General features: G+C 44.4%; 1 protein-coding gene across 5 annotated transcripts in view; it reads right to left on the bottom strand.

Annotated features, from left to right (window-relative positions):
• The window catches only part of DAB1 (DAB adaptor protein 1), a 420,799-nt gene extending 403,650 nt beyond the window's left edge, over positions 1–17,149 (bottom strand). For all 5 annotated transcript variants that reach the window (XM_082415009.1, XM_082415011.1, XM_082415012.1 and 2 more), the window contains exon 1: positions 17,000–17,149. The gene's annotated coding sequence lies outside the window, so the exon portion shown is untranslated. The remainder of the gene's footprint in view (positions 1–16,999) is intronic.
• Positions 17,150–22,247: the final 5,098 nt, after the last annotated feature.

Raw genomic sequence — 22,247 nt, 5'->3', positions numbered from 1 at the left:
TTTTTATCTCTATTTCGCAGATGAGAAAAATAAGCAGTGTCAAGATTAAATAAACAGAAGAACCTGGACTAAAATCCATGTTGGTCTGACCTCAAACCACAGCCTATTTATCTCTGCAACTCAAAAACATTAACAGTGATTGCTTCTGGATGGAAATATTATAAGCGACTTTGTTCTCTTTTATACTTTTTTGTGTTTTCCAAATTCAATAAACAGAGATTGTTTCTTTAAAAAAAAATTCTGAAAGAAACATTCATTAGACTTGACCATAGCACTATACGGCTAAAAGAAGACTGCTGTATGCAATGGATACTCGCTGAAAACGTGTTAATTACGAACACTAGGAGCTTTCATTTTTAGCTGAAGCTTCTGTTCAAATCTGATTCCTCAAAGTATATTGCTAGACACTAATGAAAACCCAAAGAGACACACGCATTCAGGAGATGTATAGCCAATGAATTTTCTGTTGTTTTTATAGTGAACAACTTTTTTATAGCCTAACATTTTTATGCCAGCTATGAAAAAGATAAATAAATATTTATGACATTCGCTCAATTCCACAGTAACTACTAAGTTGCTCATGTTCTCACTCTGGTTTGAAATGTGCATATTTTAGTGGCTGGGAGTCTCAACCCTAAATGAGAAAGCCACAGAATGCTATCATTTTCAAACCCTAAAACTACTCATTTGACTCGCTACAGGGATTTGCCTTGGTAGCAGCACATAACAAGCTTAATTAAGGCAGCTGTAGACTCAGACAGATACAAAGCTCAGTGCTGCCCAACAAACAGCTAAGAACACACCAGAATTGCCATGGGCACTGGTTTTACAAAGCTTCACCATGTATCAGAATCATCTGATCAAGAACAACAAACAAGGTGACTGAGGGAACACACAAATAAATGAGAACCAATTTCCACCATTCAACTGTCTTGCAGAAACTTTCCTTTACCAAAAAATGGCCCAATTTACCCCCTGGTAATGTCGACTGAACTTCCACTTGAGGGAGATTTATGTAGTCATAACATACTAATTATAACGAATAGGCCAAAATTCACCAATGGGTAGTTCATGAGCTAAAAGCCCACAGGCCAGTTATCTTCTGCCTACACATATTTTTTGTTTGTTGTTTGTTTTAACTGATTTAGCGCCGAATTTTTAAACAGAGGGATTTCTCATTAAAAAAAAAAAGTTTCTAGCTTTTCTTGGAAAAGCTGAAGACCTGGCTACATTGGTCCAGCACTCTCTTATTGCAATCATCATTTGGAGCTGAAGAGTGGCTTACCCAGTGCCCCCTCTCCACCTACTCCAGACTATTCCACCAGCTAATGTCAGCTGCATGGCCCTTGTAAGCACCTGCGCTTGCAGGTCTTGTAACAGGAGAACCTAAAAGACCAGTAAACTACACCACACCTGACAGTGCTCGTTTCACCTAAAAAAATACAACCGTATTTCTCCATAGACTGCTTTTTGAATCCAGGCAATAGGAGAAGCGAGAGAACTGCAGAGAAGGCGACATAAAGTGAAGTCTACTTGCCACCATCTACCCAACCACAACCTCCTGGCCAACATTTGGTAAAAAAGGTGATCCATGAACTACTGTCCCTGTTTACCCGCCCAGACTGACTTTCCCCGGCTCCTGACACCCCATCACTTTGTGATCCATTTGTACCAACTTATGTACGGTTCCTCATACATGGAAGTGCCCATCTCTACCTCTGTCATGGTCCCCCAGTCTACATGCCTCCTCCTGCCTTTACTGGTTTTGCATTTTCCCCCAGTGGACTGTATATGGAATACGGGCAACTAGAGTTCCTGACACACTCACTCTAAAAGCCCAACACAGGACTCAAAACACATTTATTGCACCAAGACTCACCGGCAAATTCCAAGCCACCTTCAGAATGCTTAGCTTAGATGCTGACCCTTCCCTACCCTGGCAAAATCCATCCTTCTGTCTTATTTTTCACTGTAACTAATACTTTTGGGGGCCATACTTAGCCATATTATTATCTGTTTATTTGTGCTTCCCGGGCTAATCCTGGATCTTGAGAAAGAAATCTGTCTTTTTTATGGCTAAAAAAAAAAAAAAATGGAGCTTGCCATTGTGCCAGTATGCTGCAGGGGCTCAAAAACACTGAGTGAATGGATGAAGTGACAGAGTCCCACGTCCTTTCCCGTAAATCATCACTCCCTGTCATGGACACAGAGGCAGCCGTTATTCTCCTCATCCCTATCACCATCATCCTCATCATCACCATCATCACTGCTGCCAGCACCACAATCTCCATTTGACAGACAGCAGAAACCCAGTACATGCAGCAAAAGAGCCAGGGTTCAAAAGCATGTCTTTGTGTCTAATGTAGCTGAAGTGCAGCCAAGGGGACAGAAAGGGTCACATCCCGAGGACTGTGATTATTCTACACGTTGCCACCTCCTCTTTCACACCCTCCCAATTTAAAAATAAAAGGGAACAAATGCTTGTTTAGATCATGTCCAAGACAAGGTCACCATCACATCAGCAACCTGGAATGTACCCCGAAGATAGCTAGCTGAATAACGCAGGCATAATTCAATTCTAGTGGTGGCAAGCCTGACGTCTTTACCTACAGAACATATCTCATATCTTCTTCCTCTGGAGTTTTCTATAAGTTATGGATTAATAAACTTTCCCCAAGAATGCTGCTTTATTAATCTTGCAAAATACTCAAAAAAAGAAAATATTTTATTATGCCCACCTAACATGAATTATGATAAACAAAGTCCCATGTGTGCTGACAAGAAGGTTGCTTTCTGCAGAAAATTGTGTTTGTGGCCATGGTGGTTTCCCCTCCAGTTGGACTTGGAGGAAACAAAATACCAAACTGTCTCCTGACCTTTGAAGACAATAGGGGTCACCAAGGTCACAGCAAATCGTGACTGATTTGAGGGTGGCATGACTTCAAGCCCCTCCTCTGAAAGCTGAAAGAAAAAAAAAGAAGGCACAGAGAGACAGGAGGTCTGTTACCATTCAACTACTGAACTCTCTTCATTATACTGAAGCATGTCCTTTTCAAAGGGAACGGCTGTGGGGCTGTGCCATCTATTTCACTTGTCTGACGGGGGAGGGGGAGGGAGAAAGGAACTACTGCTTATGGCATGACCACGGGTACCAGGCACAATTCTAATTGTGCTGTAGGTGTCACTTCTTTTGATTCACAAAACAGCCCTGTAGGAACCCATTTTTCCATTGAGGCTCAGAGAGTTGAGGGTCTTGCCTGTGGCCACAGAGCTATTACTGGCCAAGTCCCCTTGGTTTGACCATCTATAAAATGGGGACAGTAATGCCCTCCCTATCTGACAGGATTGTTCTGAAGATCAAAGTAGAAGACATCTGAATTGTGTGTGTGTGTGTGTGTGTGTGTGTGTGTGTGTGTAGATTTACCTATATATTTCACTTGCTGGCTTCCTTCATTCCATCTAAATGTCAAGTGTTCAAATGTTTGAAGTAACCAAAGAATCAAGCCTAAAATTCACTCACTAAATGCATTTGCCTAAAATTCATTCATTGTAAAGGGGCAATAAACGATTCCAGCTCCATGATTCACCCCTTGGTGACCCTGTGACATGTTTGCCAGGTCTCCAGCCTAAGCAAAAGACATCTCATCTACAGAATGAAGTGGTGGTTCTGCTGGGCTACAGGAGCACATCCAGCCCTGGCATTCCATGATTCCGGAGGGGCTGGGCTGTTTACCATCAGCATTGCCCTAGAACTGCATGTTACTGGGCCACATTTCCATTCATTCTTCCTCTGCCATGTTGAAATACAGGGTCACAATACCTTATCCAAATACTCTGGGTCTTTTGTGTTCATAATGTGGATTTTATTTTGCATTTTAGAAAGGCAGCCTTTACTATGCCATACACTTACCTTTTATTTGTAATACCCCTAGCTGGGTTTGGGGTGATGCCCTGTAATCAAATTCATTAATGCTTCTAGAGCCGCTGTACGCCTATTCACAAAGGGAGCACTAAAGGTTATAAGGAACTTCAAGCCACTTCAGGTCAGGTCACATTTTGCCACTAAATGAGTTATTAAAAAAAAAAAAAACTTTTGAGTTCTCAGAGACCTGTAGTCCTACTCTGCTGTCCTACTCAGCAGGGCACCCAACATTAACACAGCTCACCCTAACAAGATAGAGATTCAGCTGCCAGCAGAGTCACTCCCAATATTCTGCGAGGGAGGCTGGATGGGTTGGGGTGGGAGGAGAGAGAAGAGGAGGAACTTCGTTGTGTTCCTTTAGCTCTGCAATATTAATAAACACTTCTGTAAGAGATTTATTTCCCTGGCGTGTGAACTAGTCTTTTGCCTGTTTCTCTCAGATCCACTCCTGGCCCTTCCCCTCCACTCTGTTGAGTACGGCAGAAAGCTGGTCCCAACTACATTTCCCCAGGTTTTCTGGCCAACTAACTTCCAGTGAGGCTCAATGAATGGGAAAGATGGCAGGAGACAGGAAGAAAGGAGGAGGATCAAGGGTCTCCCTCTCTTTCTGCTTCAAGGTGGCATCCCCTGCTGTGGCAGAGTCTCCTCCACAGTTCCAGCCCCTCCCTGTGTGGTACCACTCTTATGCAGCCTCCGTTACATTTCCAACAGCCTCAACACCTGGGCTCTGATAACACCACCTGCTCCCTTGATGCCTGCAGATTAAGATCTAGAAGCAAACTGGCTTCCTGCTCTCGCTAGTGTCCATCCCTTGTCTCTCTGTCACACTTTCAGCTCTTCCAACATCTCTGTTACTAGTTCCCTGTATTGAATTCGTCCAGTTAAGGTACCTGGTATGTGTCTCCTGACTAGATTCTCACTGATACAGTGCATATCATTAACATAATTAAATTCTGCTTGAAAGTCGTGGTGGTGCAGCTGATGTTGTTTTGGGTGTGTTCGGGGATAGCACAGAAAGGCACTCTTCAGCCCTGACACATACTGGTTGGCAGAGTTTCGATCTTTAGGCTGAAATTTTAAACCAGCTACAGATCAGCCACAAGGTGACCAATCACCCACATAAAATACTCATGCTACTATGGGATTTGACAAGGAACTGCAAAGTCCACCTCCCAACTGCTCCCCAAATTCTTCCTCCTCCACTGAAATAATGCATGTGATAAAGACAGGGAATACTGCCCATTCCAGTAACTGTAAAGTCACACTACAGACCCATAAGTTGAGATGTCTTTGTTGTTGATTTCATGCAACTCCTTTGATTTGACTAAGAAAAAAAAACAAAAAAAACAACGGAAGGAGGGAAAGGAAGGAGAGGAGAAGGACAGCAAAGAACAGGACAGGAAAGGCATAGTTTTGGAATAAAAGGAGCTAAAAACATGTCCCAGAAGAAACTGTTCAAAATTACAACAGAAAGTCCCATTTTGTTTTCATAGACTCAAAATAGTTCACTAAAGGGATACTTTCCCCTCCACTGCAAAGGCACTATGGTAGCCTTTAAAAATTAAAGATGGTGGGCTTCCCTGGTGGCGCAGTGGTTGAGAGTCTGCCTGCCAATGCGGGGGACACGGGTTCGGGCCCTGGTCTGGGAGGATCCCACGTGCCGTGGAGCAACTGGGCCCATGAGCCACAACTACTGAGCCTGCGCGTCTGGAGCCTATGCTCCGCGACAAGAGAGGCCGCGACAGTGAGAGGCCCGCGCACCGCGATGAAGAGTGGCCCCCGCTTGCCGCAACTAGAGAGAGCCCTAGCACAGAAACGAAGACCCAACACAGCCATAAATAAATAAATAAATAAATAAAAATTTAAAATTAAAGGTAGCAAGTATTTACGGTGAACGTCCTCAACAGGCCAAGCATATGGTGCATGAAATCCAGTTGACAGTGCCCTTGAGAAACTCTCAACTTTAAAGGACTCCAGATCAACACACACGGAGCAGAACAACTGACGTAATGAAGTGTGGTGCTTAGCAGAGTCTGGGGCTCGGGAAGCCTGAGAAAGATGCACTTGCCTGGGAAAGGCAGACGGAAGGAAGCATCAAACTTAGATTGAGCCTATGGTGTAGAACCCTTATATTTTTTTTAGTTTTTACTTTATATTGGAGTACAGTTGATTCACAATGTTGTGTTAGTTTCAGGTGTACAGCAAAGTGATTCAGTTATACACATACATGTATCTCTTCTTTTTCAAATTCTTTTCCTATTTAGGTTATTACAGAGTATTGAGCAGCATTCCCTATGCTATACAGTTGGTCCTTGTGTGTGTAAAGTCAATGACCTTTATATTTTTAAAGAGGGCGATGTTACTCCGGTACCCAGCCCCCTTCCTTCCAGCCACGCTGACTTACGGCTACTGAAACAAGTCAAGACTTCCCCCTCCTCTGACACATCTGAGCAGTCAAATGTATACAGTATGATATCTCACCTTACTCCTATGACCCCACATACATAGCAGAGAGAAAATTTATAGTGTTATCAGGAGAACCAAGTGGTTAGATTTTTGGTCCCTTAATCTTGCTTTCTTTGAGACATCCTCTTTTACATCACCCTAACCTAGTGCGGTATGCATTATCTTCATTCCAGAAAATATAATGAAACGTGCTGATGACAGAATGTGAGAGAAGAAGGAAAGAGGTACAGCATCTGGCAAGGGGAGGAAAGAAATTTGAAATTTTATGGACACTGATATCCTAGGGGTAACCTTCAGAGAGAAATGGATATCCTGCCCTAGGTCCTAATATACAAATATTATTTGAATGGGGAGAAATGAGTGGGAGTAGGCTTATGAAAGAATTAATAGCATGAGGAAATCCAGAGAGACAGACAGACAGACAAACAGAGCAACAGAGAGAGGATAACAAATGGCAGGTAACAATCACCACATGGGCTACAGTCAGAAAGCTCTACAATTAGCCCTCTTTGGGCAGATATAAGTTACAATTCCCATGCATAATGGTGTTTCCTCAAATGAAAAATGCTTCAGTATTTCACTATATCATCATCGTCAAATACTTGAGGATCTGAGGACAATAAGGTGCAATGAAAGAGCATTGATATGGGTGCAGCGAGACCTGGGTCTTCATTCCAGCTCAGCTAGACGGCTTGCACACGTCTTTTCATTTCCCTAGACCTCTGGCTCCTTGATTGAAAGTGGGAACAATATTCACTGACCTGAGAGATCTACCTGAAAAGTCAAAGCAGACTGTAGCTACCAGCCAAACTGCATCCCTCAGGCAGCCAGACGACTCTGCACAACCCCTCACTCCAGGGGAAAACCAGAGACGTCTTTTAAAGGCCTCGGCCACCTGAACCAGGTGAGCGGCTGCTACTCGGGGTGATGACCCCTCATCGGCCGCACTCCTCACTTCCACAACCCCCTGACCCACTGGGACAAAGGAAAGCCCAGCACGGCTGGTCTGCAAAGGACAGCAGTGACCCAGCCAAGGGTGGTGCTAAGCCACCCAGAGCTCTTCCCTTGAGGCTGTTCTGCATTCAAATCAGAGCATGTAAAGAACCTAATGTTTAGTAAGCTCTCATAACCACCAGTTTTTCTCCTCCCCTTCTAGCCCTCACCATCCAGAATAAGAAATACAGGTGAAGTATGATGAAAACTAATGCATGCCTAGAAAATATAATATTTTAAAGATGGCATTGATAATAGCAACAACAAAAATATAAAGCACCTGGAAATAAATCTAATGAAAGAGTGCATACCTTCACGAAGAAATTTATAATCTGTATGGAAAGACATTAAATAAGAACTAAATGAATGGATGATGGTATTATGTTTATGGGTAGAAAGGCTCAACATTATAATAATGTCATTTCCCTGAGTTAATCTATAAATTCAAACAATAATTCCAATCAAATCTCAGTAAGTATTTGAGTGTAAGTTTATAAAGATAATTATAAAATGTATATGGAGAGAATGTACATGGAAGACAGAAGGCCAAGAAAGGCCAAGTTACTTTTGAAGAAGGACATCACGGGGGGTTTGTCCTGCAATTACCAAGGCTTTTTATAAAGCTATAATAATAAAGAAGTGTGGCTTGGGCAAAAGAGTGGACAAAATATATGCCTATAAACTAACCCTAAATGCCAGGATGACTTTTCCCCATATGGAAGAAAATTAGAAAAAACAGAATAAATTCCTACCTCACACACGTATATATCAATCCCACAACTAGAAATAACAATGCTATTATTCGTATAATAGCTGTTAATATTCCACCAAACGTTAATTCCAGAAAATATACTATAAGAAAGGATTATAGAACCTAAATGTGAAAGAAAAAACAATAAAGCTTTTAGAGGATAATAAAGGAGAATATCTTTATGACATCAGGGTTTTTAAAAAGGCTTTCTTAAACAAGACATAAAAGTACTAACCATAAGAAAAGATTGATAAATTCAACTACACTAAAATTAAGAAGTTAGATAGCAGAAGATTGGCAAGAATCCAACTTCTATGTGGCCTATAAATCTATTCAGCTTCCCAAAGGAATAAATTACAGTAACCTTTTTGCATTCATTGGAACTATGTTCTAACAATACATCCCGTAGCTCAGATTCAGCATATGGCTGGCCCATCTTTGACTTCAATTGGATTACCAGCACTTTTAGTCTAACTTGAGTATGTCTGAATGGTTGTGTTTTATATTCAGAACTTTCGTGAGCATGCGTGTAATACTGCTCAAAATAACGTGTCCTGGGATTGAAGACAAGCACCACCACATGCCATGGTCAGAGTGGGTGGGCGTCACCGGGCAGTCACTAGGGAACAGCAATGCATGGCTTCTCTTCCTTACTCTCTGGGCAGTGTCTGCATCATTTACGATCATTCACATCCAAAGCTGACTCTCGTCCTGCCACCTGTTGGGATTTTTACTACTACTCCCAAATCTACTGGGAAAAATCTGCACCAGTCAAGTCAAAGATAGAAAATCCTAGGGGTGTATCTTAGCTATAATCAACATAGAATCCTATGAGAAAAGCTAAGCCACCATCTTCCATGTAACCATGATTTAGCGCGAAAAGCCTCTCCCAGGGAGCCTGTAAGTCTCCCACTTGCTTTCCGCTCCCATTCTTTCTACTATGCATTCCTCAGCAACATTCTAACATTCACTCTACATGTGACATACATGTATACAGTAATATATGAATATAGGCTAGGATAATAAAAAAGGAAAATGTCACCCAAATATGACATGTGTTTTAGATGACGTGAGCTTTTTCAAGAGGATGTCCCTCACTTCTATGAAGAGAGATGCTTGTCGTGGCATGACGGTGTGTAATTATAAAGCTTTGTTACTGAAAATAAGTTACTCCCCGGGGAACCTCATAAACCTTCAAAGTATCTAGTGTCCAGGGACTGAGTAATTAATTAGCATTAATTGATAAATTTCCTTTGATTAAAAACATCTGGTTATCATTGTTCCTGTAATGAAAGTGGATAGTTCTAGTGAATCAGTTATAGGACAGATGTGAATAAGTTGTTACTGTTAATGATTCCAAAAGATGTCAAGAAAACAGAGATGACTTTCAATAGCTGATTGCTACTATTCATTTCCAAATCCAGATTACAAAATAAAGAACTGCCACCAAAAAAAAGAATGTGTTTTCAAGACTGTTGATCACAAAGAATTTCAATATTGGCGATGGAAAACAACTTACCCCAATCTTTCTATCCACATGAGCTTAATGAACCACATAAAAGTACACACATTTAATTCAATTCAATCCAGCAGACACTTATTGAGCATCTACTATATTCTAGGCACTGCTGGTAAAAGTAGAAGCCACATTCCTTCTCCCTAAAGAGCTTATAAATGTCCTCTCCTGGACAGTTATTGGACAAACTACTATTTCTTATCATCTCTGTAGTGACTAGCTAGAAACTGGATGAGAATTCAATGGAATTCTTTTTAAGTCTGTTCTTCTGAAAAGCATATTCAAAATAATTATATGGAATGATAAATACCAAATGTGGAATAGTGGTTCTCTCTGGCAGGAGGGAAGGAGATCTGATGGGGAGAGGTTACTAAGTGGCTTCGACTACATTTACATGGCTTGCCTTCCTAGGCTGAGTGGTAGGGACAGAGTTTTCTACTGCATTGTTATGTACACATTTTCATATGTCTTAGAAATATACCTTATTACATTTCAAATCAAACGCATTACCTTCTCAATCAAATTAACTGTTTTGCTTAAAAATCATAAGTGTTTACCTACAAACCTTTTCTCCAGTCTATCTCATGAGACACTGAGAGGGACTTCTTAAAATCAAAGATTCTGCAGAAAATAAGTTTGGAAAACTCTTAATGAGGTACATGAGTTTCTTAACTGCAGGAAATCTCTGCAGCTTTCACATGTCAGTAAATACTGTGTCTTACTAAGAGTAGGATATATAATTCAAGGCTTCCTAAGTATTTTTGAGCATGTAACCTTTTTTCCTTGTGAATGCCCTTTCTTTTGAAATACTCATAACCATCCTGGGGGACACCAGTGTTCCCCAGAACAGAGTTTGGAAAAGGCTCTACAAAATAATCCATTTCAGCCACATATGCTACCTTAGAGCCACTCTTAACAGGATGCCCATCCCCAAACCAGTGATGAAGCTTCTTGCCCGCCTGTCTTTGCCCATATAGTTCTTTCAACCTGGAATGCCTTCAACCCCTCAGAAACTCCTGGTCAACCTCCAGCTTCCAGCTGAAACAAAATCTCTTCTGTGAAGCCTTAGCTATCCTTTCCTTTCTCCAGGTAGAAATAATTCCTCATCTGGAAGCTTCCAGTGCTGCTATACAGATATTCTCTGTACCACATGTCATGCTGTAGCAGCTATTTATGTATAAGGCCAGGTGTCCAGATGGCAGAGACTGTACCTTTGCATCTTGGAACTGTCTGCAGTGCCTAGCACTGAACCAGAGCCAGGTAAAGGAGGTGCTAGTAAGACATGTTGAATGGACACAGGAGTGATGTCTGTATCAGGACATGTTTGGGCTCAATTTCCAGATACTCTTTATGCATATTCATAATTTTCAGTTGTTATTGTTGATTATGACACTAACAAGAATAGGAACAGACAGACATAAAGAATGAAAAAGAGACAAAGACTGGGATAAACACAAGAAGAGACAAAGGTAGAGAAAGAGATGCTTAACTGATGAAGAGTGAATGGATAGATCCAGTTGAGAAACAGAGTGAGAGACCAACAGAGAGTGAGAAATTGGTATGATGCTCAAATTATCAAAAATCACAGGGTTGGTAATTTTCCAAGACTCACTGTAGGTGGTCAACACAGCTGACTTGGGTTCACTCTGAACTTCACATCTGTCTGTTACCTTACCTCCTCTAATTGTATCCCCTAAGCCAAACAACCCATCTTTGATACCACAAACTTTTACCATTTTAGCTGTGAGTTCTCCTATTCAGTAGAATGTTATTTCTGTTTTCACTTTATGAGAATCCCCCAGTGGCACTGTAGACTGGTTACATGTCAGGTTAAAATAAAATAATAATAATAAAAGCAAGCTGGCAATTTCTTTCCAATAGAATATGGTAGCATATTTCATGAAATAGAAGCCAGAGGAGTTTTATGATCCCCAAACCAAAACCTTCCCGTTTCTAAGAACCCAATGGAAGCAAAACACAAAGGGCATCTCACAGAAAAAGAAACCTGATCATTTGCTCTCCAACCTAAGGGAAGTGTTCAAGTGATTAATTGATTTAATGTCTTTTTTCTTTTTTGTACACAGGTTCATATCCTGATACACATTTCATAGATTGAGTTCTGTGCTACTTTTTCATGGATATAACCCCAGAGGAGGGGTTTTCTTTTTCTACTGGACACTCTTTTTTCAGTACAGAACATCTGGCTGGCTTCCGCTCTTAGCTGGTAATACCCACCCCACCGCTCACCATCCCTTCCTGCTCCAATTCTATTTATATTTCAGGCCACTACTCTATCCTGGTATAGGAGACAGTCTGGTCTAGAAGAAGGAGCACTGGTCAAAGAATTCTCGGCTCTGATGGTGCCTCTCAGTGGTACAGTTATGCATCACCCCAAGTCTGATTTGCTTTCCAATCTATAAATTGGGAAGAGTTGACTAACTAATCCTAGAACTTAATCCATCCAACAGTCATTTTATGTCCTTGAAAATAACTGCTGAAAAGTGCAATGACATAGAAATCTTAGCATTATGAAGATTTCACCATTCCCTTCACAAAGAGGAGAAATGTTCAAGGAAATATTTCCAATAAGCCAAACACAAAACAAAACCTTTGCCTGAGGCTTCCCTGGTGGCGCAGTGGTTGAGAATCTGCCTGCCAAAGCAGGGAACACGGGTTCAAGCCTTGGTCTGGGAAGATCCCATATGCCGCGGAGCAACTGGGCCCGTGAGCCACAACTACTGAGCCTGCGCGTCTGGAGCCTGTGCTCCGCAACAAGAGAGGCCGCGATAGTGAGAGGCCCGCGCACCGCGATGAGGAGTGGTCCCCGCTTGCCACAACTAGAGAAAGCCCTCGTACAGAAACGAAGACCCAACACAGCCAAAATAAATAAATAAATAAATAAACAAATTAAAAAAAAAAAAAAAAACCTTTGCCTGAACTCCTTAAATATCTCTCCTCCTGTCTACCTCCTGGTTAGCAAAAAAGCAAAACAAAAAACAACAGGCCAGATACTCTTAGGATATTTAAGTCTTAGGATATCAGTGACGAACAGAAAACTTTTTATTTTCAAGGAAAAGGATTTTTCTCTTCTTTGAAGGATAACACTAACAGTTAAATAACATCACATGCTGGGTACTATTCTAAGCACTTGGTGTTAATTCCTATAATTCTCACAACAATCTTATGTGGCAGGTAGCTTTTTATTATAAAGAAAATTGAAGCACAGAGAAGTTAGATAAGCTGGTCAAAGCCACACAGCAGGCAGCGTTGGGGGAACTGAGGTCTGAACCCAGGCAGCCTAGCACCCAAGTCCAGTCTTCTAACGACCTGTTATACCACCTCTTAATTTTGAGAATCTCTGCGTACCTCCACTGGTAACCAATAAGAGCAGTAATGCAATCTCTGCCTACCCAGTTACTGAATATACTAACACAGTAGACATATGTGAACCAATACCTGCCACGATGTCAGAAGTGTTCAAAATGTCCACCATCAGCCTAATGCCCTGTTGGTACTAGAGAAGCACCCATTATGTTGTTGGCATCTGAAATTGGGAACAACCTGTAGTTTTCTCCTACAGGAAGTCTAACTATTCCATTATTCCCCATTAAATGTGACAACCACCCTGGGAGACAGAGCTCACCTCCCCACTCAGAGGTAACATAACATAGTCATTAGGACTGAAAGCTTGGATTTAAATTGTATTAGTTGCTGTATGACCTTGGGCCAGTTACCAACTCTCTCTGTGCCCCACTTTCCTTATCAATCAAATGAGAATAAGAATACAAGTATGCACTTCCTAGGGTTACTGAAGGATTAAACGAAGGATTAAATAAGTTAATGCATGTGAAGTGCTTAAGTCTGAGTCTTAGTAAGTGCCCCACAAAGGTTAGTTATTCCTATTTTTATTATACTAAGAGAGGTGATTTGCCAATCCAGTACCTGGATTTCATCCTGCCCTTCCAATTCCAAATACCATCCTCTCTCCTTAGCAGAATTCCATGCTCTCTATTACTAAAAGTTACCATTCTCCTGAAATCCTGCTAAGTGCCAAAGCTCCCAATGAGACATTTTCCCCCATAAAATTGCTCACAGCTCCACAAAGTAGATAATATTGTCCCTGTTGTGCAAATGATGAAACTGAGGTTCTGAGAGGTCAAGTGATTCATCCTCAATCACTTAACTCAACCAGTGAACATTTTTTGTTACAGTTAGCCCTAAGTAACACTTAAAGTTCCTGACAACCGCCTTCAATTTATGCAACTTTGTAAAGTGCTATCTAACAGACATATACTGTGATTTTCTTGCTTTGTTAGCTTTATTAGCTTGAGAGAAGGATTAAATCCCAGCAAAACCAAATGTTTGACTTGAGTGAATTATCAAAATGCAAATGCTGCCTCAATTAGATTCTTCCTCTGCCTGCAGGGTGGCTTCAGGCACCCGAAACCCACCAAAGGCCATTTTTAAGATGGGTACTATCAGGGACCACGCCAAACACCCACCCATTTAAGAAAAAATTCCTTGGAGGGCGGAGGGGAGTGGGAGCAGCGGATTCCTCTCTGGCTTTGGGAGAAAATGAACAATAAGTGATACCATGTCTTCCCTGCAGCCTCACACAATGGTCTGTCTTGCGAACGAAACATACTGTGAAACAGCTTGTGAGATGAGCTTCATCAACAGTAAGCAATTTTTATTCAGATTTTATTGTTGAATACAATGAACATGATTAAATGTTTCAGATATGCCTATTCAGACCTTAAGCAAACCACCACCCAAAAGGAGAGGGAAAAAAAAAAAAACACTAAAACTCATCTTCTAAATCTGCTTTAGTCAGAGATTTAATTGCTAACTTGATGTATAGAACTGAATTCCCACTTGGTAGCAGCGCTTTCCCAGAAGATAGTAACAACACGTTTGTACTCCCCACTTCGCCCTCTTCTCTCATCCCTGCGGATCCTATCCTCTCACCGTTGCCTAATAGTTACAATGTCAGTCTTTCAAATCACCGCATTTTGGACTTCCTAAACCCTTAAAGGGCCTCTCTGTATGGAAAAGAACAATAGCGCTTCAAAAGCCATTTCTTCGAGTTTTCAATACTCCATTTGAATGCTGGGATTTCAATCAAGGACATCAGCAGACAATTTCTGATTGCTTAGAAGTTGACTTTTATACAGTTTTCATTAGGTCGCCCTTCTCAATAGGAAACCAAGAAAATCTGTGGTCCCTTTCAGATTCCAGAATTGTCACCAAGCCTTGTCAGCACGGAGAGTGAAAGAGATGGGAGTGGGCTGAGGAGAAGCTGTGCAGTGTCCCTATTCCATCCAACCTCTCCACTTCCCCCCCCCCTCCTCTATCTTGCCTGTGCAATTCAGGGTTCCATCCAGAATCACTCATTGAGAGAATAAAAACAATGGGTGCTAATTCAGGGGGTGAGGATGGTTTATAATTTTATGGATTTCCCTAAGACCTATAATTGGCACATAAACGTACAAACGTGAACCGGATAATTAGGGGGTTCTAAACGCAAGCCACCTTTAATTTATATGATTACTAGAAAACATGTGAAGTGTGATGTAATGTCAGCGGAACCCCCCACAAGGCCTTTATTCAAAACCATCAACATTTTGAAAGTGCGCTGAACAGGCCAGCAGGAGGGGAGCAGGAGGGAGTAAGAAGCGATAGCAGCGGATCCTCGCTCCGGTCCCCGCCGGGATGTTAGGAGCGGCAGTGTAGCATCCTTCTCGGAGGACTCGCCCGCCCAGCTCTGGGCAGCAAAACACGCACTCTCTGCGGCAGCCTCTCAACTAGCTCCTCTTTCTGAACGAACTAAAACCCAGGTGTGCGCCGGCATCCAAACGCACACGCAGACGCCGACCCACGCGGGCGCGCACCCCACCCTGGGAGACAAGCGCCGGAGTGCACCGATGCCCGCGCCGCGGCGCTCTGCACTCCGTCCGCCGCCGCTGAGCAGAGGGCGAGAGCCACACCGCGGTCGCCCGGCGCCCCCGGCCTCCCCACCCCCACCCCATTCCTCCAGATTCTCCCAGCCCAGGCGGAAGTGCCCAGGCAGACCCCCAACAATGAGGACTTGTGTGCTGCAGGCTGCAATTGGGGGGATGGAGGTTAGTTCACAGGGAGTGAAACATACACAGTCTGGCGGGTCCGGGAGGGAGCAACGCAGGAGCCAAGTGGCATCAACCTCTTAAAGCAACCTTCCCTCGTGCCCCCTTCATCCCGTCCACCAGCACTACCACCACCAGAAAAAAAGAAAGAAAAAGTGCTTTAAAAAGTGCACAGAATACACGCGCCCTCCCACCAGGGGTCACAATAATACTCCGCGGGACGAGCCAGCGTCGGGAGGAGAGGCCCGGCTGCAGCAACCAGGGTTTTGAAATGTACTTAGTATACTCAGCCTACAGCTCCTTTCCGACGCCACGACACAACCTCCGCCATCCTTGACTCCCTGGCTGCAGGCTCTCTCGGCGGTTGAGTCCTCCTTTTAGGGCTCCTTTATGAACCGAACCACATGGATTTTAAAGTTTCCCCAGTAGGGGGGTGGGGAAACCTGGCTCTGCAGCCGAGGCAGAGCGTCAAGTCTGGAGCAGAGAGAAGCAAGAGGGGCGGGTGGGGAGGAGAGCTGTCGGAGTGGAGGGCGGCGCGGGGTGGTGCTGGGGAGTGGAATGCAAGGGGCGGCAGCAGAGAACCGAGTCGATGGAGGGCTCGGGAAGAGATGGGTTCCGAGGAGACGCGGGGTCCGGCTCTGATGGTGTTCGCGAAAGGGTAGGGGCCACTGGGATAGATCTCGCTTTTCGGCAGGTCGGAGCAGAACCGCAGCGCTACCGAGGAGTAGGGAAGTGAAAACCGGGTTTGGCTGAGCAGGGAAGAGGGTCCGACCCGGGGACGCCGGCAGCACGGCTGAGGAAGGGCTCGGGAGTACCAGGTAGGTTTTGGAGTGGGAGAAGGAAGGCTCGTTGGTGGACAGAGACGGGGCCGCAGGAAGGAGGAAGGTGCACGGGGTCCCGGAGAGAGACGAATGTATTAGGTGAGCAGGTCTGGAAAGAGAACGGCGCGTGGTCACAAGTAGGGAGATAAGAGGTGGTAGGGGGAGGCCCATACGGAAGGAGCAGAGGCGCCTTCCCCCCCTCCCCAGCAAGTGAAGGAACAGAGAGGAAAACTGCAGTCTCCATCCCCGCCGCACTCCTGGCCAAACTCCCGAGAGGAACGCCCCAGGAGCCCTCCTCCGCGCCCGGGGACCCCGACGGAGCCACCCGGGCGTCCGGGCGCCGCGTACCCGCCGACACCTGCCCGCGCTGAACTCCGGGGCGGCCGCGAGCCCACCGCCGTGCCTCACCTAGGCTCGCCGAGACCATCCTCCTCCGCTGCCGCAGCCGCCCAGGAAGCAGTTCCCCATGCCCGGCGGACGGCGGCACTCAGGCGCGCTCTCCAGCCCGGGGAAGCCCGGGCGAGAGCCGAGCTGGGTCCATTCTCCCCGGGAGCCACGGGCCCCACGTCAGAGCAGGGGGAGGAGACCGCCCCGCGCGCAGACCCGCCTCCTCCCGCGCCCCCGCCCCCGCCCCCGCCCCCGCCCCGCCAGCCCCGCGCCCGCCCGGCGCCCCGCGGCGCCGCTCACCTGTCCGCTCGCCGGCCGCAGCCGCCGCCGCCGCCGCCGCCGCCGCCTGGCCGCCCGCCGCGCTCCCCTCGCCCCGGCCTCGCGGCTCCCGCTCCCGCCCGGGTGCTCTGTGCGCCGCCCGAGCGCGTTCCGAGAGCTTAGCGGAGTCGCGGTGGCGACGAGGAGGAGGAAGAGCGAGCGAGCGAGCGAGCGGGGGCGCCGCGGTTCGCAGTCGCGCCTCTGGAGCCTTGCCGCTCACTCCCCATCCCGGCGTGGTGGAGGAGAGCCGAGCCCAGAGCGCCGGGTCTCCGCCCCGGCTGCGTGGGCGAGGAGGGCGTGAGGTCGAGATGGGGTAAAAGCCACCGGACTCGGGTTTTTCACAAACTATTCCCTGTTTTTGCCACTCACCATCGCCACCAGCCGCCCCCGCCCGGCCTCCCTCATTTTTCTCTAGGGTCTACTCTCTTATCATCCAGGCCTCTAAACATGCGCATACCCAAGTGGAAAAAGCGCTAGTGCGGGAAAACTCGAGGACGTGTGGCCCCCGCTCCCCTTCGCAGGAGGGGGCGCTAGGTCCCAGCGGCCAACCCTGACTCGTGCGCCCCTGTCGTCACCGAGGCTTCCCAGGCAAAGTTGGGAGAGGGAGGAGGCGTGCATCTATCACTCTTTCGTGAGTCCTAGGGAGGGACTCAGGCCCCTGAGAGAGTTCAGGCCCCAGTTAACCCCCAACGTTTCCCCCTGCCGTCCACCCTCCCAACTCTGGTTCTCAGAATGTCCGGGAGTAAACCATCCCAGATTAGGACACGCGCAGGAGAAGGCTCCAGCCAGGATGCAATCAGTTGCTCCCTACTTCTGGTCCTAGCTTACAAAGATCCACCAAATCTCAGAAAAGAGTGTGTGAGTCCGAAAATTCTTCAGCCCTGAGACTGGATTCAACAGACAGTCGTGGCACACCCATCTCCAGAGTCCCGAATGCCAGGTGAGGGAGGGAAAAATATCGAGTGAAATCCTGTGCTGTTGAAGCAGGGCGCGGGGAAGGAAAAGAAGAGACTGGCTACAGTTCCTTAAAAAGTTTATTTTTATTCTTTATAAGGGCCACACTCCTGTCCTCCAGCTGGGTAATAAATGAACCTAATGTGGCTGATTTGGGCTTTGTTTGTTTGTTTGTTTTCCTCGTAGTTTCCATCACTCAGCCATGAAAATTTAATGAAGCATTTAGGGTTATTACCTCCAGAGTCAATGGGCTAAAAATATTTAGCCGAATGCACTCCTTGTAGAGCCAGTAGGTCCATGGCTGGTACATACAAAGTGATCGAGAGACCCTCCCTGTCTCCACAAAATTCACGACCCATTAAACTTATTCCATAATAACAGCTTCTGTACAAATGGAGGCCCCAGCAAACAGAGGCTGTCATGCACCTCCTGAAAAGATAGCAACTTACATAGAGACAGGAAAAATGTCTGAGGTCATTGGCAGGATGCAATCTTGGGAGAAAAGTTGATGGGAGGGAACTCCCAACAAGGTGAGAGGGAGGTACCACCGGTGGATACTACTGTTTCTATTTACTTCCGGGTGTGACCAGCGAACCTAATGGTGGGGACCAGAGAAGGTGGCTCAAGTCTCTCCAACTTTTCTAAAGTTCTAGAAAGTGGCAAGAGTTGCTACAGAACACTTAAGATACATTAGTAGATAGTTCAAGCTCTCCAGGCAACTCTATTAGTTTCCTCATCTATAAAGACAGACCTCCAGAGTCTGAACTCAATACAAAGAAAACCAGGGGACATGGACAAACCACAGAAGACCTCACTGAAATAGAGAAAGGGAGTGTAGAAAACTTATGCACTTCAAGCAACTGGGATAAATGTCAAACCTTACGTGATTGAACATAGGTCTAACTTTTCATTGACTCTCCCAAAAAGTTTCTCAATGCTTGAGACAGCTGTGAAACATCAGAACAATTTATACACATGTTAAGACCCTGCCTTTGAGAGTTGTGGACTTCACCCCCTTCCACCTTGTTCTGTTTTCAGATGAGGTTATGATTACAGACTTTGAAGGGAATACCTGACACCGAGTGGCTCAGTGATAAAAATGGAAGATGCTCATGCAAAACTCTCTCTTCAGTGTTGGAGAAGGTGCACCAGGGAAACTCAGCAAATTCTCATTAAATCTGACAGGGGCAACAAGCTACAACTGTTCCCAACTCCAGGCTGGAAGAAAGTTATACAGATTCTAACTGCAAACAAGCTGCCCACCAAGGACCTAATAGTCTTCAGGGTTAAACCAAATCAAATCTTAAAGTACCGTTTTAAGTTTTTATGCCAAACATGTCAAGAAACAACTTACTTAAATATTAGGGTGTTTTTTTTCTTCTCTTAAATAATAATATAGTTTGTATTATGTGTGGCATAAAGAAAAAATCAATAAACATTCCTTTATCATCTACCCTGAGAAACAGCAAAAATGTTTACATTGCTTATTACATTCCAGGCACCATTCTGGGTGCTTTCCATTCATTAACTCATTTAACCTTCAAGACAGCCCAGATAGAGAAGTACTCCTCTTGGTGTGTACTGGGTCCTGAGTCATCTTTGACAAGTTACTTACCTCTCTGAGCTTCAAAATCTCAGTTCTACCATAGTGATACCTGCTTCATGAGATTGTGCAAGCTTTAAATGGAAAAATATATTGAACATGGCTAGCACTGAATAAGTCACCCAGTAAACATTGGTTCTCATTCCAGAACAATTCCAAAAATAGTTCACTTTAAATCAACGAGCGTTTATGGAGTCCATTTTATATATCAGGCATTGTGCAAGGCATTGGAAATAATGATGGTAAATCAGAAACAGATCCTGCCTTTAAGGAGCTCTGAGTCAACTGAATAAAAAACATGGGCATGAGTAGCATGCAGATGGGTAGAAAGGAGTTTTATTGAACTTCACGTAATTCATCCCTATGCACATGATTCTTAAGACACCCAGAGGGGCAGTCTCTATAAGTACTGTTTGAGACTGACCTGCAATTGAAAGCAAAACCAAATGTCAGAAGTCATAAATTCAACTAGCAATAATCACTCCTCCAAAGGAAGGGATGAAAAGTAGTTCATTTTGTGTATTATACATTACTTAAAATTCTGTTTATTCCTACAATCATTTCAAATATACCTCTCATTGGATGGAGTATAATAAAATGAATTTGCGCTGTAAGCTCTGGGGATTTCAAACAAATTATTACATAGCCACTGTTTATTAAATAGTTTGTAGTGCTTGCATATGCCAGGAATATGCTAATATTTCTCTACACATAAAGCTCTCAAATTAATAAAATTTTGAATAACGTTCAGTAGGAACGTTTCTACCCAGCTTATTAGAAACATCATGTGTTCCAAGTATACTAAAATACAGAATGCACAAAATTTCAAAGGTTAATACCAAAGGTATATAAGCCTCTCATGGTCCCTTTCATTCAAGATCACACTCAGATTCTATTTGTTTATTCAAAAAATATTTACTGATTGCTTACTCTATACTAGGCACAATGTTGGGCATTGGCAGAAGAAGAAAACAAAAAGAAAAAAAAAAATTGCTCTTAAACAACTTACAGGCCCATGAAGAAAACCCATCATTGCATTGCATTGCATTGCAGTAAATGCTATGATAGTGATAGTGCTAAGTACGGGATGCTAGGGGGGCATCAAATCTGGGCATTTAACCCAGAGTAGGATGTTAAGACTTTGTGAAGGAAGTGATACCATCTTGAAAGATAACTGAGTAACCAGGTGAAGCAGGGAAAGGTATTATGATTCCACCTATATGAGGATCAAAAACAGGAAAAATAAATCTATGATAAGAAATATTAGAACAGTAGTTACCTCTGTGGAGGGGGATTGCCTGGAAAGGGGCACAAGGTACTTTCTGGGATAATGGAATATATGATATCTTTAATGTAGAGTTGGTTTATATAGGCAAATACGTTCGTCAAAACTGATCAAACTAATCTTAAGATCTATGCATTTCAATATATATCTATTTTATCTTAATTTAAACAATTTTAAAAAGAGCAGGCACAGAGAAAGTGGAGCAGCCAGTGAGACCCCACATGTTTATGGGAACCACGCTACTGATCTCGGGTGGCCTTGGCCTGCAGCAGCTTGAAGCAGGGTTTTGGTTCCCGGCCAGAGATTAAAGTCAGGCCGCGGCAGTGAGAGCACTGAATCCTAGCCATGAGACCACCGGGGACCAGTGGCCAGTGACAAGAGCCTGGCCTGTCAGCTGTATAGAAAAGAATTTCCACATAGAGATGGAAAGTAGTGAAACAAGTGAAGTGTTTATTAGGAGGGAAAAGGGTATGTGTGGATAGACACACAGGTGGGCTCAGAGAGAGTTGCTCCCTTGTGGTAGTTTGAATCACTTTCATGGGGCATTTCTGCCGGCTTTTCTTTGGCCAATCATCTTGCTTTGCCTGGTTCTGAGTCCATATTTAGTTTATCTCAGGATCCTCCCATGTGTGTGCGCGCATCTCTTAGCCAAGATGGATTCCAGCGAAGAGGCCTATGGGTAGGTTGACATCACTTACTATGAGGTGACGCCCCCTCCCTTTTTGACCTCCAAGGAGCCCTTCTGCATGTGTGTAGTCGGGAAGGTCTCCTTGACTTCGAGAATGAAGAATATGTGGTCTTTTATCTCTTATCTGGACAGGGCTTAGCTTCTCCTCCCTCCTGCCATTTTGGAGTATCTGTCCACAGGGGACAAACTCCAGCTGTTCAGACTGGGGCCCATCTATCTCCTGCCTCACTATGATGGCCCAACACATATCTGTGCTAATATTGCAAGTCCTGAATAAAATATTCTACTCTCAATATAAAAAGAGTGCTGTATGTTGTGCATAGCACTGCCAAAGCAATGAATGTGTTTAAAAAAAAAAAAAAAGTATCCTTTAAAGTACATTAATGCAAGGATAGTTAGGCCAAAATGGAGCATCTTCCAA

The sequence above is a fragment of the Balaenoptera physalus genome (genome assembly GCF_965194825.1).
Source record: "Balaenoptera physalus genome assembly, chromosome: 1".
NCBI lineage: Eukaryota > Metazoa > Chordata > Mammalia > Artiodactyla > Balaenopteridae > Balaenoptera > Balaenoptera physalus.
Note: the sequence above shows the minus strand (reverse complement) of the source record. Positions and strands in the feature narration are given on the sequence as shown.